Source organism: Pleurodeles waltl, chromosome 6, assembly GCF_031143425.1.
Source record: "Pleurodeles waltl isolate 20211129_DDA chromosome 6, aPleWal1.hap1.20221129, whole genome shotgun sequence".
Classification (NCBI taxonomy): Eukaryota; Metazoa; Chordata; class Amphibia; order Caudata; family Salamandridae; genus Pleurodeles; species Pleurodeles waltl.
In genome coordinates this window covers 641,277,977-641,294,232 of record NC_090445.1, presented here as the reverse complement: position 1 = coordinate 641,294,232, position 16,256 = coordinate 641,277,977, and the positions used below count along the sequence as shown (strand labels likewise).

The following is a 16,256-nucleotide window of genomic DNA, read 5'->3' as shown; positions in this document are numbered from 1 at the left end:
CCCCCTAAGCAAGTACCTGATGTTTCCAATCATTACATTTGAATTTCCTAAATAAGTTGAAGACCTGATGAAGCTTTGTACTGTTTTCAAGGCTAGACGACTGAGTAAGGTGGAGGATGGATGTGGCATGTAAAATCCAAGGTGGATTCTGTATGTGTGCCAAGGGATGGGATCTTTTCAGAAGTGACTTTCGTATTGCAGTAGATACAAGGAGTGTTTTCCTCTAAAGGATGGAACATTCCTAATGCAATGCAGATGAAAGAAGGAAATAGTGTATTCTCTGTTTGTTTAGCACCTGCCCAGCTTTCCCACATGGTAAATCCGTCTGCGGAAATATTGGCAATACAATCACGTGACAAATCCGCATGTGGTATCACACACAGTAAGTCAGATACCGTGGGTCCTTGAAAAAACTCATAATCAATGGGGCTGCAGTTGTATTTACCACATAGTAACACTATTGACATGTGGAATGTATGCACCCGAATACCATTTGGCTCTCAATCAAGGCCTGTGTATTTATTTCTAAATATTACAAGGGTGACGATCAGTTGTTCATTGGGTTTTTTCGGTCAAAGAAGGAGAGAACAGTGTTTCATGCATCAGGTTGCGTTATAAATTAGTAAAAACCTGTCAGATGAGATGAATCTGAATCTGACTCTGCTACTGGCAGGGCACATTCATTCATTAATTCTCTTGTGAGGAGTTGCTGTTTTTGCTATGTCAGATGGCTGCTTGGTCCTCTTTGTATACTTTCGCTAAAGGTGAACTTTGAAAGGAATGAAGTTTATTTTTGTGATGTTATCTCCCAACAAATTGAGGTTTGAATTTGTGATTCTTCAGAATCCCAGATGTGTCTCATTCCTGGTTTAGGGTTTTCTACATTAGGAAACTATTGCCAGAAGTGGCCATTAGAAACACAAGGTTCGATGGCATGTGTAACTTTAGATACACATGCTGTGCGCTTGCCATCTAGTGTTGGGTTCAGAGTAGTACAACTTGTTTTTGTTTTGAAGAACATTTTCGAGTCACTGGATCAAGTGACTCCTCCTCTCGGTAATACGGCACATGGGCATTGAGTCCTTTGTTAGATTGTTAGGGTCGAGTTTCGCTTGCGAGACGCTTTAGGAGTTAGAAAAGGGCTTGGAGTCCCGTCCACGTCACGTCAGTGTCATTCATTGGTTCGTCGGCTTGCCTGTTAAAATCTGCTTGCTTTCATTAATGGAAGGCACGCATACGTCATGCCTTTTCCGGTGGTTAGCCCTCCTCGAGCACAGTGACCAAGTACTGAAAACATGCGAGGCTCGCTGTTTCCGGTCAGGTTTGCGGACTACTTTTTATCTTTTGTTCGCAGCAAGATCTCACTTGGCAGAAGTTGAGCGCTTTGCATAACATCGACCCTGTACATAGTTAATTGCACTTTTGCCGGTTACGTGGATAATTGCATTTGTGCCGATAGGTTTCATTACGAGTGAACTGTAGCAGCGCGATCATGCAGTTTTTTCCATTCAATATGGCAAGAAAAATCCGGTTGGGAGTTTACAACTGCTAATAGCTGTAACTCTGAGAAATGCAAGACCCTAGTTTTTCTCTGCTGTTGGGTTTTGATGGGTGTTCCTCTCGCTCCGATTTCTCGTCTCCAAACAATCAAAAAACTGGATTCTTTCCGGATTTCTATCTTTGTTGGTGTTGTTTCCGAACGTGTAGTCCTTAATATTCAACTCTCAGTTCCTTTTTCTCCACTCAGAATCAAATTATTTTGAGCCTTTCGGGGGTTCGGGCCCTCCTTGGGCCTGCCTCTTCCAAGTGGTATTGAACAATGCAGCCTTGATGGAACGTACTGCGTTCCGGTTTTGCCTTCGATGCCATTCAAAGTTTCCACACACCGACCAACACCAGGTGTGTAATTTGGTCATGGTCAAAGCAGAGAAACTTATTCCGATGCCCCGCATACCAGCTCTGCACCGAAAAAAGCCAAAGAGAAGTCTTCGACATCGACCTCCGGTACCTCCATTTTGGCACCAACAAAAAAAACAAAAAACTATATTGTGCTTCGGTTCCGACCACTTCGATACCGAAAAAGAAACAGGCAGCTACTATTTCGACACCGAAAATTTCCATCCGAAAAAACCTTCGGAAACGAAAAACACCAAAAGACTTTCAGTGACTCTGGACAGTCTGTAACATCCCCTACATCACAGTTGGAACCAATTTTGGAAGTTATGGACGCTAGGCAACGCCGACTTCAAATTCAGCAAGGAACAGGGCAGATTATAACATCATCTCCGCCACCTCTAAAGAGGAAATTAACTTTTGAAGAATGTCTTGATTCCTCTGCACCTCCAAAGAAAACTGCCAAAGAAAAGGTTTCTTCTCATGCTCGTACATCTCCACCTTTACCTACTCCTCCACAACGCACTCCACCAAAATCTCCCACTCATTTAGGGTTCACACCACCGAGTTCACCTCCTAGTGGGTCTCATGATATAGGGGTTGCATTAGATCAACAGGACCCATGGGATGAGTACGATCCGGACCCTATCACCCAAATGATCCGTATCTTTTAGAAACACAAGTTATTTACCTTTGGTAGTGCTCTCTCTTAGTTTGTTAGTTACAAAGTGTTCTGCGTTTGGCTGCGTCTTTCTCTCTTGGCATCAGTGAAATGACAGAACTAGGCATAACGTTTGCCATGTGTAGGCAGCTTTCTGACTAGTGTAGCGCCTGCCCACTCAGTGCCACTCCTGTGTATTGCATGAACATATCTCTGACACATTCTGACCGTTAGGAAATGGATCTAAGATAAAGAATATGTAGAAACCTATTTTCCATCACAAAAGGTTTTTACATGAAAAAAGGTACACAGTGCTTCTTTCAGTTTCACAAACCCGGCAGTTACCAAGTGTGGTTGTCCTTTTCTGCTCCACACCAACCGAGCGTTGAACTTTAATGCCTTAGGCTGCAAAATGTTTTCAGGCACACGCGATTTCATATTCACCCGTTTAGAAGTGTTTGTGCTCCAAAGATGGGACCTGTCCCAGATCTTTGTCCATGCTTTGGGGTGCCTGCATTCAACAATCCTCATTGATCATGTTTGATAGAGTGACTGAGTTCGCTTTAATAAGCTTTAGAATACCAAGGGGAAAAGACAACGTTACTTGAAACCAACCACAGTACTTTTCAAAGATTTTCTGTCACAAAGTTGGTACACCTCCCTAAAGAGCCCTGGCGAGCCTTTAAAAATAGTCTGTGGGCTTCATCAGTCTGTCAATTCATTGGCCTTCTCATAAACTGCAGCATACGTTAATATCAAGACCTGTTGTTGTGAGAAGCCCACTTTTTTGGATTCGCACTTGGTAGATTTCCTTAGGACCCTAAAGAAATCGCTGCCTTGTGTGAAGAGTAGAAACACAGAAAGGTATTCCCAGGCGCAAACTTCTACTTACAGGACTGTACGGGGTGCTTAGAATCCTAGAGTCCTATCCAAACATATTGCTCTTGCCTGGGTAAGTTAAGGGGGTCCTCCCTGAACCCCTGGAATCAATGCGCGCACGAATGTCGATATTTTATGATAATTAGTTTTTACTTTGTGCTGTTCTTCCGTAAATCATATGTAAACAATTACGAGTCAAAATATAGACACTTGCATTTAATACAGTGACTAAAAGACAGCAGAAACACCCCTTTCACCGTTATCATACCTCTAATCATTTACTCTAAAAGTCACGTTTGTTTTGGAGCTTTAAATTATTATTTTGTTTATTACCGAGTCATTTAATACTCCGTATACCTGTGAACCAGAAGGCTCTTAAAAATTATTAGGGTGACGGTATATATCTTTCCTTATTTAATATTTCTCTCTTAAGCCCATCTTTGCAACACTAAGCTGAAAACATTACTTTCATACAAGGCATCTTCAAGAAGATGGAAATATACTTTTGCATCTCCCGCCGCCTAGCCGAGAATCTGAAGCCTATTAAAATGTCATTCTGCAGAGAAGGCATTGCCTTGTTGCTAAAGACAAAGCTGTCAAACAGTTAAATAGAAATTTCCCTTTAGCAAAAGTAACGTCGAGCAGAAGATGGAGGCAGTGTTGCACAGTAACACGTTCCACCGGTGTGCGCAGAGAAAGCAAGAAAACCTTATTTGTTTCACGTCTAGTGCGCTCATGCTCCCTGAAGACAAGTTACAAAATGTAATGCTGAAACATGGCCCCTGTTAGTGTGCACTAAATAAATCATGTTTTCATTGTTAAACTCATATAAGTGGGAGCTGCAAGTTACACTGATTTTGTCTTTTAATTTGGAAGGTTTACATAAAGTCCATGATGTGGCTTTGAGCACAGTTCACTATCACTGAATATAATTAAATGGAAAGTTCCACCAAAAGAAGTTTGTTGGTATTTGACTAGCCCAGTAAATACAATCTCAGAACCATTCAGGTATTTTATGTTTTCCGTGGTAACTTCTGTCATTGGTTGTTTTGCAACTTTAACAGCTGCCCCCTGTATAGTGCTCATTTGCTAGACAGCCAAGGCCTTGTTTTAGAAATAACAAAACATATTTGCAGGTTAAGACTACAGTCATGGTCCACAGTATAAAGGTGGAGGGCACTAGTAGCCCAGTACATCAAATGAGTTCCTGTGCTACAGCATTAAGTATTGATCAAAAGGGAGCACTTCTTTGGGTCCGATGCAGCTCCAGATTCAACCGGTGCCTATAGTTGCAACCATGGTGCCCCAGGTTAATAGTCGGCATCCATCTATCTTTTATCTCATTGTTCTTCTCTGACAAACTGCTAGTGGAACATGCACGTATTGTTACTTTGTTTGCTTAATTTACTGAATTGATTACTACTCTACTTAAAGTAACGAAATAAGTTGTAGCTTGACTTGAGTATAATATGGTCTTTGCACTCAAGGATGCGCTGGAGTTACAAAACTTAAGCTAACTTTCTCAGTTCTCTGAGTGATTTAGAAGCAACCATAATCAATTTAAAATCCACAGAACTGCGAACTCAGTTTGTTTATTGTATATGAGAAAGGACAACAGTTGATATGTCATACTTAGAGTGGCGACTACTTTCAAAATAGTAGCCACTTACAGTACTTGTACACAAGCTCACTGAATGTTGACACATTATATACTGGTCTATTTACCATGCTCACCTGGAGGTCATTGTGAGGGGCAGGTGGGAGGAATTCCTTTACTGCGGAGACATAAAGCAGAGCACTGTGTGTGAGACTGATGTTGCTAGGTGTCTGGGCAGTGACTTTGGCGCACTGTTGCGGCAAGCACCACATAGTGTATAGTCGCATACTGGCGTGCATATAGTGTATACTGGCTTGTGAGCTCTACTACCGTCGCTTAGCAGTGCCATGCCCCTGAAGGGGGCCCCCACCCTTCTGTTGTCCTACAGTGTCTCTTCCCATCTGCAGTCAACTTATTGGAAACAAGCATTTGCAACTGACATTTGCCATCATGGTGATCCCGTGCATTTGCTTTGTTTTGCATGGGATTGCAGCTTCAAAACTAAGTAGTGCTTGACGATTATTCACCCATCATGTCCTCATCCTATCTCTTGTGATTGTTGGATCTTGCAGTAATGGTTGTCAGAAAATGGAGAAAGTGATTGTCAAGCAAGAGCTCTATGAAAGCATCACAGATAGTGTGGAATAAATATAGGGCTTGTGTTGAAAGGTGCTGTGTGGAATAGCTGTAGGCCTTCTGTTGAACGGTGCCATCTTTTCCCTGGAACCAGTTTTGACTCTTTCAATATTTGGTATTCTAATAATAAAGCAATATTTTGCCAGGAGTCGGTGACGTCAGCTCTTTTTGAAACTCCTCTAAAACTACAGGCCAGGGATTTCATAGCCTATAAGTTTTTAGGTCGAGCGCGCACTGACCTGTTGTAATCTATTTGTTGGCTTTTAACCACGTGCACTGCACGCCATCACTGTCGCACCTTCATGGGCTTGCCTTTAAAAAATCCTTTGGTATCATTGGTAAATGCTTTATCTTTGTCCCTCCTTGGAGCGGTTTGGTTACCGCCTTCGACTTTGACCCTGTTATATAGATAATTGCACGTTTGCCGATACATTTGACTACAAGCAAACTTTTTTCCTTTTGTGTCTCTCCTTCGTGCTCATGCTCATGGCGGCCGTGGCACTTTGAATCGACTCGCTTATGTCAACTGTTTTGCTTTTCTAAGTGCCAAGAAAAGTCCAGTAAGGAATTTACAGCATTAACAGCTCTAACTCAACAAACGTGAGGCCCATTATATTGCAAATGCTTGTTATAAACTCCTGTGTTGATGCTTCCCAGTCCCTTCCGCCTCCCTCCAATGTTGTTGCTTGCACCGTCCCTCCTGCCTCCCACGTTATTGCTTGCCCCCTCCTGACCTGGCCAGGTCATAGTATTTCTTTTTTTAACTTTCTACCATTCTGCTCAGCAACCTCATTGCTCTACAAAATGGCTAAAAGACATTAATGAAGCCAGTAGCTCTCGCATAGGTTAAACCTATTGGCTTTGCCAGTGCTTGTTTTAAATCAGTCTACTATTGATCCTGACAATCAGTCATTATTGATAGCAAAGAGAGTCACTCAAAAGAAGACCCATTTTCTATATTTTTCTGTTTCTGAAAATCATTTCACGCAGAGAAACATTTTTTTTTGTTTCATTAATAGTATAAATCAGTAAAAACAGAAATCTGCTTTTCTTACTTATAACTATGCACCCGTACATTTATAAATTAAAATAAATGTTTCTTAGCACGTTATGACTGTATTCTAATATGTTGAGTTAGCAGTTTGTGCTCCTTTTCCATAATGATCAGTAAGCACATCTTGCCCAATCTTCATCATGCTTATGTCATTGACGATATCCATAAGCTCACTTATTACATTGTGGACGATTCTCATCATGTCCAGGTAGCAGATTGTGACTAATTGTTTTTGGATCAATTTAGCATATTATGACGTTCGGTAAAATTAGCACATTATGGTTAATTTTGCCCAGCGTATTATTGATATTTTCTATTAACCCTAATTAACACACTATGGCCTTTGCATTATTACCAACCACCACATAATTGGCATTTGTATGCCCAGTAAACAAATTATACATTTATCAATTAATACTTCATGGATAGTTTTTTTTAGGTTGAGCATAGCAGCGCGCAAGCGCTGCTTTTCTGACGTGTTGGTATGTATCTGGGTTTTTAACCACGTCCAAAGCACGCCCATCTCTATCACTCGTTTATGGGCTTGCCTTTAAAAAATTCTTTGTTTTCTTTGGTAACTGCTTTACGTTTATCCCTCCTTAGGGCAGTTTTGTTACCGCCTTGGCCATCGACCCTGTTACATGGATAATTGCATTATTGCTGATAACTTTGACTGCTAGCAAACTTCTTTTTCCTTTTCTCTCTGCCGTCGCGCTCACGGCGCGCTTTGAATCGACTCGCTTATGTCAACTGTTTCTCTTTTTATTTTCAGTTTATGTGGCAAAGAAAGTTTCAGTTAGAAATGTTTAATGCTGATGGCTCTAACTCGTTATGTTTGTATCTGTTTATTGATTTTTCTTTTTACAATACAATAATGGGGCAGGCAACAGTCAGTACAAATCATAATTACAGCTGTGATGACACGTTGGATAGCAGATTTTGTCATGAGTGAAATTCACAGGTAATAGAATTGGGCAAGATTGAAGATAGCCCTCCAAGGGGGGCATGGAAGGAGAAAAGAAAAGCTAAGTACCAGCCCCTAACTGTCATGTATGAGCCATCATGGCATTCCAAGAAAAATGTTAGGAGATCTGCATCAATAATTTAGCAACAGTTTCATTTTTAGGAATAAAGGTGTAACAGTGAAGTAAACAAAATCAATAAATCAAACCACACAACAGTAGGCCCCGCCCATCTCCCACAACCAACATATTTAAACAGGAGTGTACATGACTCTACCATTGTTTGTACTTCTTCGGGATCCTGGATGAACGTGCCTACAAAGGGGGGGGGTCTAACTACCATTAGTGTGAGACAGTGGATAAGCAATAATGGTAAGTAGGTTATCTGCACCTCCCTATCGGAAGTCTACACTGCTGTCAACATCATGGCGGGAGTTGGTCTGAAGCTCAGACAAGAAGTTGTCCCAGTGAGTAGCAATGGGTTATTTTCATAGTACAAGGTTGTCTTCTCTGTGCAGGTCAGCACTTTATGCTTGTGCTTAATTAAGCAGCAAGTGTGTCCAGGTTACTAGTGGTGGAGATTCAGATGACCTCCACCTATGAGTAGTAAGTTGCTTGGCTGTTAATAACCGTAAATCTAGGAAGCAAGAGGTGGCTCTGATTCTCTTATGTCTTAGACCCAGAAGGCACATTTTCCACGTGTGTAGGTCTGGAGACCCTGTGCGTGTGGATTAGTGGGTTGTGACTCCTAACCAGTAGCTTTGCAAGTATAGGCAAGCCTACAACATATGAAGCAGATCTGCACCTACCTGATGACAGTGAGGACAAGTGGCCTCTGTTCGATGGCAATAGCGATTTATTTTAGCAGGGCTGAGATAACCTCAATGTATAATATAGAGTTCAATGAGATTAAATCGGGCGTTTTGCGGAACATGCATTGGGCTTTGCAAGAAGGCATCCCATTCTCATCTGTGCAGGGGCATGTCAAGTCAGTCTCCCAGTGCTGTTGTAAGGTTCGGGGCAGTGTGGGTTTGCAGTGAGCCGCAAACCGACGAGGCCGGCGTCTGCGTTGGTGAAGTGCGCATGACCCGTGGGATATTTTGGTGCCCAGTGTGGATTGGCTTGCGGACATTAATCCTGTGGATTACAACTAGTCCTGTGTCCTTAGGAGAATCGAATAAATGTTTTTTTTTGCCCAAAACAACTCTCAGAGGTGCCGGGACAGGAGCGAGTAGCGGATGTCCACATCCCGTAGGTGGAGTTTGACCGCTAGGAAGGAATTTCTCTGTTTCTGTACTGCCTCAGTGTAGTCCGGAAAGAGCATGAAGTGCGTTGTCAACAGTAATGTGTCGGATCTTCTGTGTTTTCCGTAGGATGGAGTCTCTCCCTGTAGTCAACAGACGGAACAATATTGGTCTGGGGTTGTAGCCAGGAGGTGGTCACCCCATGCAAACCCTTTGGGAGCTCTCCATGGAGAAAAACTGAGAAAAGGTCTCCAGGGATAGCAACTCTTACAGCCAGCGTTCCACATAAGCAGTGGCATCTGACCCCCTCATCTCCTTCCGGAAGGCCAACCACACAAACATTATTCCTTGTTAGGCGGCATTCTGCATGTTCAGTTCGGCGTTCCGGGATGTATAAACAATCTGCGACTTTTTGCATCAAGGACTCCATTTCACGAACCTTTGGTTGGAGGTCATTGAGGACTTGTTTGGCAGCGTGAACCTTGTCTGCTAACTTGCGGTGATACGTGTGTAATAACGTGAGATACACTATCTGTCTTACTTTCCAGAGATCGTGATTGCTTTCCAGGGAGGTCCCGATCTGTTCAACATCTTCTAGAATGGACTCCAATTTGTCACCAATCGACCCAGGAGGACTGGAATGTTCTGATGCACCAGGGCTGCTGGTTAATTGTTCAGGGACTGCAGAGGGCTGCGAGGAGGTGCTTTAGGTGCCGGTGCGTGGGGGACCCATAATGTCTGGCATCAGAGATTTGTGCAAGGTGAAGGAGCAGCAGTTGTCTTCTATGGGGCCCGCTTGCCAGCAACTTGAAATCTCTGGAAGCGCAGCAGCACAAGCAGTCCGTAGGTCCAGTAGTAAGCAGGCAGGCAGGAGAGCGGCGAGCACCGCAAGGAAATTCACACAGATTTCATGTTGAAGCCAGCTACTGTTAAGACTACAGTCATGGTCCACAATATGAAGGTGGAGAGCACTAGTAGCCCAGTACATGAAATGAGTTGCTGTGCTACAACATATTAAGTAGTAATCAAAAGGGAGCACTTCTTTGGGTCTGATGCAGCTCCAGATTCAACCGGTGCCTATAGTTGCAACCATGGTGCCCCAGGGGTTCACAGGGTACAGGCCAATGTTGTAGGTGCTTGTCATTTTAACCCAAGTGACTGTGAACAGTCATATTAGGAGTTTTTAATAGAGACATCCATAATCAGCGTAGTAGCTGTTCCAAAGGGAAGGGGGATTGACAGTGGTATGTAACTACAGTAGTAATTGCATCCTCTACTCAAATTTAACAACGTCCTGACCAGTTGCCCATGTGTCCATTTAGCACATTAGAACCACCTTCCAGTATGCGTTGTGGCACATTGTTTAGTTTCCATTAATTAAAATTAGCATTATGCCTTGATAACACATCACAGTCAGTTTCCTTTATACACAGTTAGCATGTCATTGCAAATTTAATTGTGAATGTCTGGCATGTAATTGAATCTCTGGATTATGACACATTTCCATCGTAATCAGTAATTCATGGCCTTTGAAAAATGCTTTTCTGAAAAATAAGTAGTGCTACAAACTGGACTACTGAACTGTTCAAAACTATTACTACCCTTTCACATTTTGACCAGAACAAAGCCTTCACTTCTGACCAAGGTTTCTGTGATTAACTGACAAATTTCTTTCAGATGAAGATTAACAGTGTTTGAGGAGTTTGAGGCAGCCCCAATACAAGCCTCTCGAATGTTTCTTCCATTTCATCGCCTGTGGGACTTTACGATGATTGTGGCAGAGCTGGTGGCCATGTGGTCGGCTCCATTTTTCGACTCTAACAGACTAAAGTTAAAAGACTGCTACAAACTACCATATCCGGTTCTCCTTTAGACCTCTGTCCGCCGTATGTGCTGCACATGGTCTCTGAAACCATTGCGGTTCACTTAACAAAACCTTTAAACCACATAGTGCTTTCAGGCCAATTTCCAACAGCCTGGAAAAAAGCATCCATTCTTCTGGAAAGCTGTTTAAAGTTAAACTCGTATAAATAGGAGGTCATCCTTTTTTTTAAACGATTTCTCGTTCTGGTGCGAAGCATGGTGGCAGTCAACCTTGGCCCGCCTCCTTCCCCAGTCCGTAAGGCCAAAACCCTGGGGGTCTTATTTGATGAGCAGTTTGGTTTCTCCAAACAGATTAACTATATAACATCTTCTTGTTTCTATTTAATAAATATGTTAAAAAATATCTTTCCTTTCATCCCCCCTGAGATGCACAAAATGGTGGTAGTGGCTCTTGTCTTTTCCAGGATATATTATTGCAATGCACTGTACCTGGGAATCAACAAAAGTCCTCAATCTAAGATTTATTCACTAGAAAATGCATCTGCTTGTCTGCTTCTGAAAGTTCTTAAGTTTAGCCTATAACTAAGAAGATCTGTAACCTTGAGTGGCTGCCCATTTCTGAAAGAGTACATTTTAAGGCTCTTTGCATAGTTCATAAAGCTTTGCATGGTACTGGCCCTCTCTATTTTCAAACGGTATTAAGTGGCATGTTGTGAATTAGGATCTTCTAATAAATTGGTTTCCCTTCCTAAAATAAAGACGACCAGATGGGGAAGCAGAAGTTTCTCATTTTTAGCATGTAAACACTGGACTTCTTTACCCCTGTCCATTAGATCTCAAACTAATCTCATCCCTTTCAGGAAATCGTTAAAGACGCAGCTTTTTAATTCTGCGTTTGAATAGGCTCTTGTCTCCCCTGTTACTTCGGTATTCACGCACTTTCTAAAACTATTACTTATTACATTTATGTCAGGTTAGCACCTCATTGTTAATTTCCATTAAGTTCAGTTAATACATCATTGCTGTAGCCCATAAAACCTACTTGGAACCTCATTACCAATTGACATTATAATTGGCTAGCACTTCATAGATATTTACAGTTCTGTCCAGTTCGCATTTTATTGCCACTCTCCATTTTGTCATGATAGTGCTTCAGCACAGCTTTCATGATGCCCTATTAGTACATCCCTGCCTCCCTTTGCCAATTATTAGTATCCTATCATGCCAAGCTTCCACTTTGACCAGTTTTCCACTGCACCAATTTAGCACATTAAGATATACTTACACAGACACGGATTCTTTGTGTACACAAATGGTGGTCTGTGCAACAACATCCTTGCTGCAGAGGGTGCAAAACATGTTGGTCCCCTGACCCGTTAGCCAAGACTGAAATAAAGACTAGATGTCTGCTTACTTGCAAAGTGGGGGTGATCCAAGAAAGATAGCCAAAATGCAAGATTCTACTTACAACTTAAATGGTGCAGAAACTGTCCTTTTAGCAACCTTCCTCTGCAGAATCATACTTCAGCAACATGCCAAACAGGGATTTGCAAAACCAGGAGGGTCTCACCTACACCGGTTATTGGCTTTGTCAGTGTATTTCTATCCATGTTGTACAGAAGAGAAGTGCAGCATGGCTGAAAGTTTTTTGGGGAAAAGTGCTACGATGTGACCAGCCCTGGTGGCATTATAGCTCTTTTATTTAATGGTGATGGAGAGAGGGGGCTGGAAGCAACACGAAGGGCTGAGAGTGAGGGGGAAAGCTCTGTGATGCAGCCGTCAGGAAACGCATCCTAGTGTTTTTGGGTGGGGTGACCTGACTCCTCCCTCACAGAGGGCGTAGGAGGCTGGCCTGGTTTGTAGTGAGTACCTTGGGTACTTACACCAGGTCAGGTTATCCTTTATTAGTGAAATGCAGTAGTGTTCTAGCAGCTTAGGCTGATAGAGGTAGCTATAGCAGAACTGCAAAGCTCCTGCAATACAACTTATAGTTACACAGTACTTATACACAAGTAAAGACAATACTCCGTGATACCAAAAATAAAGGTAGTTTATTTGGGTGACACAGTACCAAAAATATCTTAGAGGCAATACTCCTTCTGGAGGTAAGTATTATACTCAAAATATACACTAGACAGCAAAAATAAGGTAAGTAATTAGACATAGGATAGTGCAAACAATAGGAAATGCTATAGAATGCAATGGGAGAAAATAGGTCTAGGGGCAACACAAAACATATACTAAGAAAGTGGAATGCGAATCACAAATTTCCCCCTAGACAAGTGTAGTGTATGCTGAATCGCTGGGAGAGTTAGAATGCCGTAAAGGTAAGTAAATTACCCCACCCCAGAGCCCAGAAAAGCAGGAGTAAAGTACTGCAAGTTTCATTAGGACACACTACAAGTTGTGATTAGAGTTATTGCAAGAACCAATCAAGACTGCAAACAACAAATGGTGGATTCCTGGATCTGAAGACCTGCAAAGGAAGGCGACCAAGTCCAGAAGTCGAAAGAAGTTCCAGGAAGGACAGGAGCCCCTGCCAACCCAGAAGAGGGTGCAAAAGAAGAATCCCCGGTTGGACGAAGACTGCAGAAATGCACCTAAGGAAGATGTTAGCGGGTTTCTGTGTGATGCACTGTATGTCCCATGTCGTGAAGTTGGATGTAGGCGAGTTTTGGCACTGGATTTCTTCAACATGCCTTGGTTCTGGTAAAGATACGCTTTGCATCAAGTTGGCGCTGTCTGGACCCAGTAGGGACCTGGGGGCCTCAACTCTGTGTGAGGAGGAAGCACTTCATAGAGCCCTCAGAATACCAGGTAGCACCCTCGGGAGTCCTAGGACACTGGGAAAGAGGAGGTGCAAAAAGTGGTTGGTGCAGCACAACAAAGGAAGGTCCCACGCCACCGGAGAACAACTCAGCGAGTTGAGTGTCGCAGGATATAGTGCTGGGGACCTGTGCCAGGCTGTGCACGAAGGAATTTTGCAAATAGTGCACAGAGGGCTCAGGAGGTGAAAAAGACGTGGTGCACAGGGGTTCTGTCGTTCTTGGGCAAGGCAAGGTCTTACCTCCCCAAATTGGGACAACAGGACCTCAGGACAGTCAGTGTTGATAGGGTCCACCCTCTGTGTTCCAAGGAGCATGCTCGTCGCCACGAGAGGTCTCCAAGAGAACCGGTTGTCGACTTAGAAGGTGCGTGAGCAGGGAAGTGACTGTCACTTCACAGGAGATTTCTTCGGTCCTTCTGGTGCAGAGTGGAGACAGGAAGTCCACAGAGCGTGCACACCGTGAAAACTGTTGCAGTTGCTGGCTGGAGCTGAAGTTGCAGAGGAAAAGTAGCCATTCTGGGTACTTTGTTCCTATTACAGGGGTTCCTGGAGCAATCTGCGGTTGATCCGAGGTCAGAGGATGAAGTACTAGTTGCAGAGGATTCCTGCTGGTAACTTGCAAGTAGAATCTGAAGAGAACCCACAGGAGAGACCCGAAATAGCCCTGAGAGTGGGGATTGGCTACCTTATCAGGTAAGGACCTATCGGGGGGGGTGTCTGACGTCACCTGCTGGCACTGGCCACTCAGAGGCCTCCAGAGTGCCCCCACACCTTGCAAAGCAACATGGCTGAAGTCTGAGACACACTGGAGGAGCTCTGTGCACCACCTTTAGGGTGATGACGGACAGGGGAGTGGTCACTCCCCTGTCCTTTGTCCAGCTTTGTGCCAGAGCAGGGTCAAGGGGTCCCTGAACCGGTGTAGACTGGCTTATGCAGGAGGGCACCATCTGCGCCCTTCAAAGCATTTTCAGAGGCTGGGGGAGGCTACCCCTCCCCAGCCTGTTACACCTATTTCCAAAGGGAGAGTGTGAGCTGCTCAGACCCCAGGAGGGCAGAACCCTGTCTGTGAGGTGGCAGCAGCTGCATTGCAAGCCTCAGAGAGCTGGTTTGGCAGTACTGGGGGTCCATGGTGGAGCCGCCAGGATGCATGGAATTGGCTCCCCAATACCACATTTGGAATGGAGGGGACAATTCCATGATCTTAGACACCTTACATGGCCATATTAGGAGTTACCATTGTGAAGCTATATATAGGTATTGACCTATATGTAGTGCTTGCCTGTAATGGCGTCTCCGCACTCACAAAGTCCCCAGAATTGGCCCTGAACTATGTGGGGGCACCTTTGCTAGTGCAAGGGTGCCCTCACACTTAGTAACTTTGTACCTAGCCTTCAGCAAGTGAAGGTTAGACAAATAGGTGACTTATAAGTTACTTAAGTGCAGTGAAAATGGCTGTGAAATGGTGTGTCATGAAAGCTTCAATGGAAGTCCTGTGAAAAGGTTTGTCTGAGCTCCTTATGGGGGGCAAAAGAAACGCTGCAGCCCATAAGGATCTCCTGGAACCCCAATGCACCTAGGTACCATGTACTAGGGACTTATAAGGGGGGCCCAGTGTGCCAATTTAAATTGATTTATGAAGTCACTAGCCTATAGTGACACATTTAAAAGCAGAGAGAGCATAAGCACTGAGGTTCTGATTAGCAGAGCCTTAGTGACACAGTTAAGCACTATACAGATACACTATACTATGAGCACTGGGATCCTGACCAGCAGGATCCCAGTGAGACAGGCAAAAACATACATACAGGTAAAAATGAGGGTAACATGCCAAGAAAGATGCTACTTTCCTACAGATGGCTTGAGGGAGGAGCCAGGTCAACACAGACGATGGATGGAGGGAGTGTGAGTGAGGGCGGGGCAAGCTAACACAGTCAGTAGAAGGAGGGAGGGTGAGTGGAGGTTGGGTAAGCCAGCTCGGACACCGAAAGAAGGGAGGGTTGGGGACAAGCCACCATGGACAGGAATTCGAGAGTGTTTGGGGGTCAACCCAACATCGTCAGCTGAGGGAGAGATAGAGGTAGGGAGGGTGGGAGGGAAAGAGGAAGGGCGTGGGCAAGCCAACAAGGACAACAAATAGGAGGGTGTGGGGGCAGCAAACATGGACAATGAACAGAAGGAGGGAACTAGGGTGGGACAGGCCAACAACTTGGGAGGAACATGGTTAAAAAAGTAACACCTAAATGAAATGAGCATTGGATGGACACTAGTAATGCGTCTGTGCTCCAGGTGAGGGACAGACACACGAAGAGGAAGGAAGCTTATGGCAGTTGACCAATAAGAAGCAAGTAAATGACATTGATAATAAAGCCAACCAATGGTAAGTAATATGTGGTCTATACGCCCACTGACAGAAAGCAAAAAGTGTCAAGTAAACAGCGCATGCACAGTCAAGGCTAGACCTAAAAACAGCAGGCCTGTAACGCTGCCTCACTAGATCGCACATTGAAATACTTCCTGTTCACCTTAAAAAACATGTAACAACGTATCCAAAAACAGAACTTGCTGCTAACCTGCTATGCTACCCAAGACTACCTGAGACGGCTTCAGCTCTACAATACAGTAGGCAACATTTGAAACTAAGATTTAAGTCGTTGATACACCCCATAGATCAACATAATG

General features: G+C 43.8%; 1 protein-coding gene across 1 annotated transcript in view; it reads left to right on the top strand.

The window, feature by feature from the left end:
* Nucleotides 1-16,256, top strand: part of STK38 (serine/threonine kinase 38) — a 202,793-nt gene that overhangs the window by 95,137 nt on the left and 91,400 nt on the right. The gene's annotated exons all lie outside the window — the stretch shown is intronic.